At 36.5% G+C, this 13,679-nt stretch overlaps 1 long non-coding RNA gene across 1 annotated transcript; it reads right to left on the bottom strand.

The window, feature by feature from the left end:
* Nucleotides 1-1,954: 1,954 nt before the first annotated feature.
* Nucleotides 1,955-12,782, bottom strand: LOC103163376. Its single transcript, XR_004768008.1, has 3 exons — nucleotides 12,667-12,782; nucleotides 2,809-2,931; nucleotides 1,955-2,028 (listed from the first exon to the last, which is right to left on the bottom strand). It is a non-coding gene; the product is annotated as an uncharacterized LOC103163376 (long non-coding RNA).
* Between the last annotated feature and the right edge of the window lie 897 nt (nucleotides 12,783-13,679).

The following is a 13,679-nucleotide window of genomic DNA, read 5'->3' as shown; positions in this document are numbered from 1 at the left end:
GTCTCCCGAGTCCTGGGATTAAAGGTGTGTGCCACCACTGCCTGCCTAGCTAGTATGAATGTTGGGATTAAAGATGTGTATCACCACTGTCTGACCAATAGATTGTGGCTGGATTTGCTTTCTGAATTCTCAGGCAAGCTTTAATAAATCATAAATAATGTATCACTACAGTTGCCCTTTTTTTTTCTTTTTTGGTTTTTGGAGACAGGGTTTCTCTGTGGCTTTGGAGGCTGTCCTGGAACTAGCTCTTGTAGACCAGGTTTGTCTCGAACTCACAGAGATCCACCTGCCTCTGCCTTCTGAGTGCTGGGATTTAAGGTGTGTGCCACCAATGCAATTGCCCTATTTTGTCTAATACAAAAAGAAGGCTACAACTAACATAAGGAGAACTATATACAATATATACAGACAACACATACATCAACAATGTCTAATTCATTTGCATTTGACAAATTCATAGAAAATACTACATTATATATCCTATCTTAGTGAGTTCAAAGTCTTGTACCTAATTTATTTTCTATTCTAATTTACATTATCATATTATCTTTTAAAGTCTCTCAGACTTTTATACTTTATACATCTTTATGAGTTTGTTTTCTGAGTCTGGTAAATAATGAAAATTATAACTATAGTATGTAGTCTTCAACTCCTTCAGAGACCCAAGAAGGAAATAATATTAACTAAGTAAGCAGGAAGTGCAAGCAAGCAACTTCCAAAAAATATGAGAAATAACAAAAATAGCTGGCTTCCTGGACAGTCACCCAAAATTCCTCTGTAATGTTGGGGCATCCATCTTTGGCCTATAGGCCTAGCATATCTGACAGACTTTTTGGTGAAGCAGGATATTCTGAAGAGCTGTCCTGCCTTGTCTTGGCAAGGTTTGCAGTCACTCCTTTTGGTGTCCTTTTTATCCAATTTGGGCAGCATACTGTCAGTAGTCGAGGCAAAGGCACTTTCTTGCCCAGTGGCTCACTTTTGCCACAAAGAATGTAAACTACATGTGAGTTTCTTCAATACCCATCATTTTCTCTGAAATAGATTGGTGCTTCCAGGAGCAGACATGTCTCATTGTCATTTAAAAAAAAAAAGAAGCTATGGTATTAAAACATCTTAAATGCCATATTCTGTAGATCTCTGAAGTATTTGAAGATGAACTTCTATCTAAAATATATCTATGTTTGACCATGAAAACATATCTAAATGACTACAAGTTTGATTGTAATAGTTGACTAATTACTAACCTACACTTCCTTATTATCCTATATAGTTGGTAATAATAACTTTTAAGGACTAGAAATTTTCATTACATTGATAAATAAGCTGTATAGGTACCATACCTTGTACAATATGAAAAACATATGTACAGTATGTTTTAACAAAATTAATTTCAAATTTGTATCAATATACAGTATTTGTATACAATATGCAGAAGTCCTTGGGGGAGCCCTCATGGAGGGTCTTATCTACCTTGGGGAGCAGAGGGGGAATGGGGTGGGGAGGTTGCAGGGGAGGGGAGGGAGAGGGAGAAGGATTGACATGTGAAGCAAGCTTGTTCCTAATTTAAACTATATATATATATATATATATATATATATATATATATATATCCAATCCAATATGCTACACAGAAAAACTCTGTCTCAAAAAACAAAAAAATAAAATAAAATATTTAAAATTGGTAGTTGCTTTTTACAAATAGATTTAATAACCTACGTTTTTATCTTATCATATCTGCACCCTTGTTTTTTTCTTTTCAGAGTAGATTCTATAATACACCTTTTTTTTTATCCTATCATATCTGTATTCCTTTTTTCCAAAACAAAAACCTTTAATCTAATCCCCTTTCTTCAACTTTCTTCTTGACCATAACCAACAACATTTTGCAACCAATCTCCCTAAATAATGACAAATACCCATAACCCAATGAATTACCAAAAACCACCTACCCCACCTCTTGGAAATGTGGGTGTCTTGTAATTAAAGTTACTTCCTGCTGTCTGGGGACAATAACATCTTCAGGGAACCCTGAAAACAAAACACAAAACAAAAAAACATGAGTTAGTTGTCAAGTCCTGGGAGAGGTAACTGTATCACTTGTTCAGTCTCTGTGTAAGGGAAAGGTACAGAACTTTTCTCAAGTCATGGCTAGAGTAGTCTGTGAGACTGAATCATCTCAGCTGGCCACTTGAAATTTGTTCTGAGCTGAGTCTGTGATCCAAAGTTGATCTTTACTTGGAGTTGCTAAGAATAATGCTGTTGTCATAGTCTTGGTAAAATTGTTATTGTGGGGCTCCATCCTCCTTTTGGTATGGTCATGGTTCACTGCAGAAAATTGGTAGAGACTCAAACCCAAAATCATGTACAGGCAGGTAGATGAAACCTTTTTCTAGAATTAGTTATTACTCTATATGACCATTAATATCACAACAAAACTTCAAAATACATATATATTAATCATATTTTTTATATAAATGTAATATTTATGCTTTAAGAAAAGCTGTTAAAAGTCAATATAAAACCAAAGGATGAAGCGATTATTGGCAATTAGTCCATAAATGTTTGCTTTTCTTCTGTTCCATTTTAGGTGGCTCTTCTGACATGAGACAGAGAGTTTTGATTTTACTTTAACACACACGTTTGTGTTTAGAGAAGGAGAGAGCCACAATCCAAATCCACTGCCAGCTTAAATCTTTAATTGGACTGAGACTACAAAAGAACCATTTGCATTTTCTATCTGTAAAGAAGAGCAGAAACAAATATTTGGGAAGATTTATGAAATTTTATCCTGTTGGAAATATGATATACCAATAATCCAATTTACTCCTCTTCTTGGTACATTTTTTCTGGATGATTTGTTCTTTTACTTCCCCCCAGATGTCTCATTTCTCCAGTGGTCTTTGGATTCCTTAACTGAATACCTTTATTGTCCTGAAAAGACAAAAATAAATCCCTTCAGCAACCCTAAATTTGGGGGGAGGTTCTCCTTTAGCAAGTTATGTCTGATCAGCTGAAAAACATTCATTAGTTTCACAGGTTAGTTTAGATTAAATGGCCATGCTGCTTGATGAACTATCAACTCTTCTAATTAAGAGGTATCTTATTCAAACTGAATCTTTATCAATTTTGATGGTGTCCACAGCTTTTCTTCACCTGTGGAAACAAAAAGCGAAGCCTCCTCCCAAACATAACACAAGCCCTGGGTTTCTATTCGGAGGTCAAAACATATTTGAAGTATAGCCGCTGATTTAATTCTGTAGTTTTTTTCTATTATCTGATGTCTCTCCACAGCTGTTGTTCCTTTCTCATTAGCATTCAGAAAATTCAAAGTTAATTAAGCACTATACAATCTATTTCTGGGTTTCTTTATCATCCCATTCTGTTTATTTAGCATATCCTTTAGAGTTCGATTTGAACTTTCTATAACTGCCTGCCCTGTAGGATTGTGTGGTATATGGGTAATATACTTTATATTGTAATAAGCAAAAAACTGATTCATGTTCTTAGAGACACATGCTGGAGCATTGTCTGTCTTTATTTGTGTAGGTATACTCATGATGGCTATAACTTCTAGCAAATATGTAATTATTGAATCAGCCATTTCTGAACTTAAAGCAGTTGCCTATTGAAAACCTGAATAGACATCAACAATGTGGTATACATATTTTAAATTTCCAAATTCTACAAAATGGAACACATCCACCTGTTAGATTTCATTCCTTTGAGTACCCTTTGGGTTACTTCCTGCAGGTAGTGGAGTTTGGTTGTATAAAGAACAAGTAGGACATTTCCCTATAATTTCCTTAGCTTGTTGACAAGTGTTGCAAAGTCTTTTTTCAAACATTTGCTATTGACATAATTCTTTTAAATAAAATCCCGAGGCCTTTAGCACATTTCATATCAATAGTTGATCAATTTCATCATCACCTTGGACTAGAGGGCCTGGAAGACCCATATGTGATCGAATGTGTGTTATATGTATGGGATGATTCCTATTCCTGATTATGTCTTGTAACTGAATAAATAATAAGGTAAATTCTGTATAATCTGGGATAAATGCAGTGGTTTCAATATATAAGACAACTCTTTCAGCATATTGTGAATCAGTAACTAGGTTGAGAGGTTCTTTGTGATCCATTAACACCATGATAATAGCATATACATCTGACTTTTGGACAGAATTAGAAGGACTTAGATCCACTTAAAATTTTATGATTTGTAACCTGCCTTTCCTGATTTATTTGCATCAGTATAAAATGTAGGAGCTCCAGTTATTGGTGTTTCCCATACGGTTCTAGGAAGGATATAGTCAGTTCTCTTTATAAGTTAAATTACTAAAATCTCATTGCAGGGTTCACTGTCTACCCACATTTTGTCAATTTCATCATTAGTAAAAGGTACAATAATTTCTGCTTGATCTATTTCTGTTAATTGATGAAGTATGAATTTTCCTTTTAGAATCAACTCAGAAATCTTTTCCATGTAAGTTTTTAATTTTTTTACTTGGTTAATGTGGCAAAAAGATCCATTCTATGATAATACCTTCCCCCTGCATTAAAATTCCTGTAGGGGAATGCTTAGAGAGTATTATGACTACAATGCAGTTAAGCTTTGGATACACAAGATTCACATGTGCAATCTGTAATTCCTCTTCCATCAAAGCCAATTCTCTCTCACCTTCTGCTGTTAACTCCCTGGGACTATTTAAGTCCTTGTCACCAACTAAGGTTTTGTTTAAATTAATCAGTTGGTCAGTTTATATCCCACTTATGTGCCATAGATGGGAAATGTCTCCTAGCAATCATTGAAAGTCATTAAGTCTGCAAATGATCTCCCCTAATTTGTACCTTTTTGTAAACCTATTTTATAGCCTAAATAATTAATGAATCTCCTCTTTGTATTTTTTCAGAAGCAATTTGTAATTCCCAATAAGGCAATATTTTCTTTACTTCTCCAATCATTCTTTCTAAATTATCTGTGTTTGAATCAGATATTAAAATGTCATCCATGAAATGGCATACTAGATTGAGGAAATTGCTTTTATATTATTCCCAATGGCTGCCATACAAAATATTGCAAGGGTGGGGCTATTTAACATCCCTGTGGGAGATCCATCCATTGATATCTCTTAGCAGGCTGAGAATTATTATATGTAGGTACTGTGAAGGCAAATTTTTCTCTGTCTTTTTCTTTTAATGATATACGAAAGAAAAATCTTTAAAATCAATAACTATGAGAGGCCATTCTTTAGACAATAGAGAAGGCAAAGGAATTCCAGACCATAGGAAGCCCATTGGTTATATCGTCTTATTAGCAGCTCTTAAACCTGTTACCATTCACCAATTTCCTGATTTCTTTTTAATAACAAATACAGGAGAATTCCAAGGGCTGTTTGATTCCTCTATATGCTGAACATTTATTTGTTCCTATACCAGCTCTTCTAAAGCCTGAAATTTCTCTGTTGTTAAAGGTCATTGCACAACCCATAGATGTTTTTGTATCAGCCATTTTATTGATAGGGCTGTTGGTGTCTTTGGAAGATTAGGAACTGTTGTGTTCCGTTCTTGCACAGCCTGATTGTTCTTTAAAATACCTTCTTATAAAATTTCCAGAGCCATATGTTAATTTATTGTTTGTTTCTACAATTGGGGGACTGTTTATCTGAATATTCCACTGCTGGAATAAATCACATGCCCACAAATTTATTGCAATATTAGAGACACATGGCTTTAATATTCCTTTCTGTCCTTCCAATCCTATACATTCGAGCAATCTCATGCTTTTTTTTTTCCTGAGATAAAGTTCTAATCCCTGAAAGTTGAACATTTGCCTCCTGAAGACGCCAATTTGAATGCCAAGATTCATGTGATATAATTGTTAACATCTACACCTGTGTCTACCGGACCTTCAATGATAACATCATTTATTTGCACTTTTAATTTTGGTCTCTTCTTATTTATAGAAGTTTGCCAATATACTCACTTAGTGATTTTTCCTTTTTGATTCTTTCTTTTATAGCTCTTCTATCATCCAGAGCACTATGACTCCTAACAATAGGTATTGATGGCTCTTTAATTACTCTGAGAAGTGGTTTCCATGGTGACAGCAAAGGGCTGAACTGAATTTGGCATAATGTTTTGCATAGGGGCCTGTAAAAGGCATCTCAAGGTGTTTCTGAAGGCAAAGTATTACCTTGACAACCTCTTGTTGACGTATATTCTTTTGTCCAATTCCTGCCTTTGCCATACCTTCTACATATTCCAGAAGGGAGGGGAATTCTGTTTGGGTTATATTTATAAAATGAATTGTTTCTAGAAATGTCCTGTTTACAATCCCTTTTCAAGTGACCTTATTTGCCACAATTAAAACATTGGACATTTCGATTTTTCTTTAAACCTCTTGGAATCATGTCTCCTATCCATGTATCATCATCATGGCCATGAGCTTCTATATTAATTATATCTCAGATCCAATCCTCCAACGGTGCTGACCTTGCCTTTAAAGGCCCAATTATTCTTTTGCATTGGGCATTAGCATTTTCAAAAGCCATAGTTTCAATTACTATTTTTCTAGCTTCTGTGTCTGATATCATTTTATTTACTGCTAAAGACAGTCTTTGTAAGAAATTATACTTTGCATGTGGGTGACAGTTGGCTTGGTCTGTTTGTGGGCCCCCGGGCAGTGGGATCAGGATTTATCCCTGGTTCATGAACTGGCTTTCTGGAGCCAATTCCCTATGTTGTAATGCCTTACTCAACAACCTTGAAACAGTGGGGAGGAGCTTGGTCCTGCCTCAACATGATGTGCCAGGCTTTGTTGACTCCCCATGGGAGGTCTTGCCCTTTCTGAGGAGTGGATGTGGTGAGGTCAGAGAAGGTGGAGGAGGGGAGGGAGAACTGTGATTGCTTTGTAAAATGAATGGAAAATTTAAAAGAAAAAGAAAAAATAAGGAAAGGGGACTTTATGAGCAGAATAGAGGACAAGGATCCTGAGTCAGGAATGTGTTTTTCAGAGTCAAAAAATAAGTAGAGCAAAGATGCTGAATGTGATGAGGTAAAGAAAACATGTCAGAGGTAAAACCATACAGAACTATGTGGCAACAAGGATAAAGAAGAAAATCCTCAAAATATGAAACTTTATATCCAAATCCTGCAAGAGAGCAAGGAGCTGAATAGACTCTTTATAAAACTTGCAACTAAGCTGGGCAGTCATGGTACATGCCTTTAATCCCAGTACTTGGGAGGCAGAGGCAGGTGGATCTCTGTGAGTTGCAGGCCAGCTTGGTCTACACAGAGAGTTCCAGGACAGACTGCATAGCTACTTAGAGAAACCCTGTTTTGAAAAACCAAAACCAAAACCAAAAGAAAACAAAACAAAAAACCTCTAATCTAGAACCCCAAGTCAAGCAAAGGGAATAAATGGTAAGTTCTGTTGTCAGGTGTTAAAAGACAGGGTCATTGTTTCTTACAAATTCAAAATTATTTGAAAGTAATTTGTATTTATATATACATATATATTATTTTAAATGATAATTTACTCCTTTTGAAAATGTCAGAAAATGGCTGTGTGTGTCTTCATGGAGTTACCAAGCTTGAAGACTGAATATGCTATGGTTCATTTCTGCAGTCTGCTTCCTTTTAAATAGTATGCATACAGACTTGCTTGGCTTTCGACAGAGAAAATGAGTGATATGAGTTTTTCTCCAAGACTAAAAACTGATCCAGATTATTTCACAACATCTCCAGTTTGTGCTGCATTTGCATTTTAATGCAGTGTTGATAGACACAGCTATCTTCCCTGAACATTTCATTCCTTTCCTTTACAGAACAGCTATTCTGATCAGAGGGTTAAAATAACTTAAAATGAAATCTCTGATGGAAATCAATCCAACCAATTGAAATAAATTTAAAAGGAGATCCTACTTTAAGATGCGCATGTTATAGATCAAAATGATACACTTCTGCTGTTTCAGAAAAAAAATGAACTGCTATGAATGCTGCCTAAACAAGAGAAGGAACTTCAAATTACTGGCATCAGAAAAAACACAGAGCTTAACAGAGTAGGGGGTTGCCACAACTTGGACAGATACTACATACTTCAAACTATACATGCCTGAAGAGGAGTAGGTATTGATTTGTTAATTTGTAATTTCTTGTTACATACTCATTATGTGCCAGGACTGTGACAAGCACAAAGATAACTTGTAGGGACTCATGAGAATTGAACTGACTAAATCATTAGTATTATTATAAAAAATGAGCCATGGCAGCAGGGTGTTGGTGGCGCTCACCTATAATCCCAGCACTCAGAAGGTAGAAGCAGGTGGATTTCTGTGATTTTGAAGCCAGTCTGGTCTACAGAGCAAGTTCCAGGACAGCCTCCAAAGTCACAGAGAAACCCTGTCTCAACACACACACACACATGCACACACACCAAAAACCGGAAAAAAAAAAAACATGAAAAAATGAGCCATGAGCCATGGGAGTGAACAGAATTACAGAATTATTCCAAGAATGTACAGACTAGAAAATTGGACCCTTCCTAAAAGTTCATCATTTGAGATGAATGCTCACCAAATCAGGATCTGGAGGGTGGTCCTGTAGCAAGATCCTTGAAAAGACATCAAGGACCCCAATTTGCATTATTGACTCTGCCCTTAATTAAATTTGTTACTTGAAAGAAGGAGCATATAGCAAAAGAAAAGACAAAAAGAGCAGATGCTGGGCAATAAAAGGGTGCTTGAGGCAGCTAAGTACCAAAGACCGGGGCCTCTGGGAGTGTGGCTGCTGCCTTCTTCACCAGATCCATACATCAGGGTTACCACTTATCTTGGACATTTTTAGGCTCAAGAAAGACAGTGCTGATAGCTGTCATATTATTCCTATGTATCTACAACAGCCCATGTAATTTCCAACTGTTCTCAATAATTTTAAAAGCAAGTTCCATTGACCTTAAATAGATGAGCCTAAAAATCTGCTGAGACATAGCCACCAGTGGTTCTCATTTTTGAAAATGCCGAATCTTGGGTCTTACCTCTTGGTGGCTCATCAAAATATCTGAGTCTACAGTTAAGATATCTGTAACTGTAGACCTTGTCTGGATGACTCTGTGCATGAAACTCTTCCTAAGCTTCCCATTACAGCTTCCTTGCCATCCAAAGAAGCTGGTATACAGCTGCAGTCTTTGACAAGGACCCCATGAGACTAAAGCATTTAACTCCCAGTGGCTTTCCCATCCTTTATGCAATTTTGTGGAGAGCCACAGCCCTAAGATGGCACCTGGCTGCATGCCAGGTAGTCCGAGCTTAGCTGTAAACAAGCCTTATTTGGAAGTGCTTGAGGCATCTGGCTCGCTTCCTTCTTCTGTGGCCTATCCAGGATTGCCAGATGGCATGAGCTGATTGGGCACTGAGCATCTACTTAAGGACTTTTGGGAGCTGGGAGAGGGAGAAGCTGATGTACAAGGTTCCTGAAATAAACTGCTTTAAGAAGAGTCGTGGTTGTGTTTCTCTTGCTGGTCGAGATAGACGCGACACAATTTATTTATGTTTAACCTTTTAATACCCTTTAGAGATTCCAAAAATTCTCCGAAAAGAAGGGAGAATACTTCTTACACTGTGCTGATGTTTTAAAAGGTAATACTGTATTGTGTCATACTTTCATCTCATCAGTGATCAACAATATTCATAAAAATATTCAAAGAAAATATATCTAAAATTTAGCTTTTGTTTCCTTTCAGGATGAGATTTTTTTCTGATTTTATTCCTCTTTCTCTTTTCCCATGAGTTGTGTTCTCAAAAAAAAATAAGTACATATTTTACAATGAAAATAACACATTCCCTTTATTTAGTATGGGTTACAATTAAAGTAAATGCCTACAAATCTTAGTTAGTGGAGAGAACAGCAAAGCCCTTGTCAGCCCCTTCTTCCTGTGTGTGGTAGATACATTCAACTGTCTCTGCTGTTTCAGGTCTGAAAATGTCCTTTGATCATCAACCTTTCCTCTACTTTCTCAAAAAATATTAAGTCATCAGAAACTCTTACTCAGAGCCACCAAGGGCTTAGAGCGTTTCTGTTTGGGGGATAAAAGGAAATCACAGGGGGAAAATGCTGCTCACTTTTAAAACTCTATAAATCTAATGGTAAGAAATTTTAAAAGCAGGTTTAAATTCTTAGTTCAGGATTTTAAAGTTGAGGATGAAAAGAATCTTTCCAAACAGAGATACATCGAGGACTTAAAAAGGTGTTTGACTTCCTTTCAGCAAGTGTTTCAATTATGAAGCCACAGATTATTTTAAATTTATTTTTATTTGTGTAATACATTATCCTATAATGTAGAAACTATAACTGATATATTGATCATCCACAGTCCCACCATAATTGTTAATCTATCCCTTTATCCATCTACTATCTATCTATCTATCTATCTATCTATGTATCTACCTATTATTCATCTATCCATTTATACACATATAACTATAGGGTGCATTTTCTTAGTCTATGTAAATTATGTGATGTCAGATACTATATACTTTGGAGTATTTATAAAACTATAAAAGAGTTACAGTGTTCATATTTCTCACACTGTTGTAATATTATAGTATTCATATTTTTGAAGTTACTATGTAGAATCTAGAAATATCAGCAAATCCAAAGACAACTGAAGCTGAAATTGTCACAGAACTGTCTGTTCATATTAAATCATGTGGTTTAAACCATCCATATATGATGAGGTCTCCTCATCTGTAGTCAATGAGCTCTGTGAGCTCTTTCCTCAGTTTCTCTTCCTTTGTTCTCTTTGTTTTATAATAGTCAAAGCTAAGGGAAGCAGACATAAAAGGTAGCATGAGTTCAGGTGAAAACTTATTTCCCAGAAAGATAAGATATTCTCTTTGTAGACTGTGATTCATTGAGTCTATGACTAAAGAATCATTACTAACTTGGGTAGAAAACCTAATTTGTAGCAATTGACAAATTTGACCAAATTTTAGTTAAAGGACAAATTTGTTAAAGTGTTTTTTGTTTTTTACTTCCTCTCTCCTCTTAGAAAGTCTTTCATAAAGTTGAGAAAACTGATGCCTATCAGCCTTGCAGACACGGGAAACTTTGAGAGCCATGAATGTTGAAATATTTCTAGATGGATCTGGGTCTCAGACAGCTGGGTATTGATGTATAACTGGGGAGTTCCCCATTTTCTTCCTCGATAAATCACATAGCACCCAGAATTAGATAAATCTTAAGTCTGGAGAAAGAGCAAGGCAAGTGCTCTGAGATAAATGACGTATCAGGTAACTACTAGGAATACATAAAAAAAAAAAAAATACAATAAAAGACTCTAATAGTGCAGAATCCTGAAGACCAGAGGTGATAGCTTAGGAAATGCAGGTCCTGCTTAGCTGCCTTTCCAGGAGGGAGGCAGGTGGCTGCCCTCATTTCAGCTCAAACACACCACACACACACACACACACACACACACACACACACACACACACACACCACCACCAACAACAACAACAACAACAACAACAAAACAGGGAAACCATAACAACATCCCTCAGGTAGCTTTATTCTGGAATTTCTCCTTCTTATTCTACAGTGGTGCCTGACTTTGATATTGGTCATTTGATGACTTAGGGTGAAACTGTTTGAAAAAATCAGAACATTATGTGTTTCTCTTCTTATCTCCAAGTTGTATCTCATGTGGGTATCTTGGAATTATCCCACAGCAAGAGTTCTTTAGACCATAAGTAAACAGCATTACAAAGATCTGACCCCCAGGTTCCAGATGACTCAGCTGGCCAGACCACCACTGTCTGTAGACGTACATGCATGGCTGAAGAATGGGCAGAGCCTGATAATCATACAGGTGGTGGCCCTGACTGTAAAATGGGTGTCCTAACTTGTCCCCTAAGGACAGAATGACACAGAGATTAGATAGTGCTGCCTAGCTGCTCCCAAACAGAAAAGAAAGCCAAATTGTTCACGTAGGAAATCCACTGTGACCCAAAGCACCTCCCTCCTCTTTTAATTCAAATAGAATGAAGACAAAGATGAAAGAGAATGTAGAGATCTAGGAAGTAGAAGAGGGAGTGAAAGATAAGAGAACAGCAAAAATAAAAAGAATGAGAAAAGGGGTTGTCAAAAATACTGTTCTTTCCAGGGGCCAAAATACTCATGCTTTGTTTCACAGACACTTTTACTGTAGATTTTATTTCCCCATCTATTCTCTTTATGCCAGTATTAGATTCTCTGTAACATGCCTTGTTAGCAGACAGGGGTATTATGGACCATGCTTTGTCTGAGCCTCCAACCCCAAGAATGCCCATGCCTGTGAAGGTTCTAATAGCAATTAATGAGTCATAACAAAGCATTTTCATGACTCAAGGGACCAGTGAGGGCTTCTCCAACACAGAAGAGCTAGCTGCAGACAAGATTAGGTGAAGGCAAAAGATTAAAAAGAGCAATAATTGCTTTTAGAAAAAAATGAAAAGTTTAGATCAGAGTCATTAAGTTGCCTTTCAAGACAGTAAATTCCTTATTAAATTACTTAAGTTGACTCTAACTTCACAGAGACCTTAAATATAGCTTAAATCTCAGTTTACTCATAACCCAATAGTGATTTCCTTCAAATGTCACACTAAAACTTTCTGAATATTAGAAGCATTACCATGTGAGTTATCGAACGTCTTCTCAGGCAGTTCAGAGGAAATGAAGTTGTCAGTGACACCAGCAGTGCAGTCTCACAGTGTGGTGTGGTCTCTGTCAGTCTGTCTATATTCTGGGAGTATACTGCTGGTGTCCCCTGGAGTCAGAACACTGAGAAAATCAAGGTGAAATATCAGTATTAATTTGTGGTTTATATCAAATTTCAGGTGCAATTTGCTTTGACATTAAATTCAGACAAATAAGTAATTTGTAATTGTTGTTAGTAATGCCACAGAAATTTTTCTTTCTTTTTTTTGTACTTCTCATTTTTATTGTTTTTCTGTTTGTGGAAGTGTAGAAAGCACAAGTAAATAGAAAATAATAATAAATAATAAAATACAGAAAACAATCAACAGTCCTCTCCAGCTGTGATGTCCATGAATCACTCCAATGACCAGCACAGCAAGATATTCCTAAAGATACAATGGTGGCACTTATATTTTGGTGATGGCCAAGGGTTATTTAGTTGGACACAAAGCCCACCTAACAGGACTGAAATCACGTCTGGTACTGTAATCTAACCATGAGCCTAAGTGAGGCCACAAAACTTAGAGGAGATCCTATGCCACTTCCCTAAATGAATACGACTTTTAACTATTCTCAATAGTTTTCCTCATACTCACAGACACAGGTAGCTCTCACCCCTCATCAAGGAAACTTCTTTTTACAGAGGAAAGAGACCAAAATAAAAAGCAAAACTTGTCAAATGAAGAGAACAATGGACTGTGGGGTGCTCACCCGAGTGACTTATCTACAATACAACTGGACCTAGGGCCCAGTGGAACCACTGGGTTTTGGTTTTGTTTTGAGATGGTATTTCATGCAGGCCAAGGTATCCTTGAAATCTCTATGTAAACAAAGTTGGCTTTGAACCCCAGATCCCCCTGCTTCTGATTCCCAAGTATTGATTGGTATGCAACACCACACTTGACTAAAACAAAACTTTGATGTATACACAGAGACATTTAATGTCAA

The sequence above is a fragment of the Cricetulus griseus genome, chromosome 2, assembly GCF_003668045.3.
Source record: "Cricetulus griseus strain 17A/GY chromosome 2, alternate assembly CriGri-PICRH-1.0, whole genome shotgun sequence".
Lineage (NCBI taxonomy): Eukaryota > Metazoa > Chordata > Mammalia > Rodentia > Cricetidae > Cricetulus > Cricetulus griseus.
Note: the sequence above shows the minus strand (reverse complement) of the source record. Positions and strands in the feature narration are given on the sequence as shown.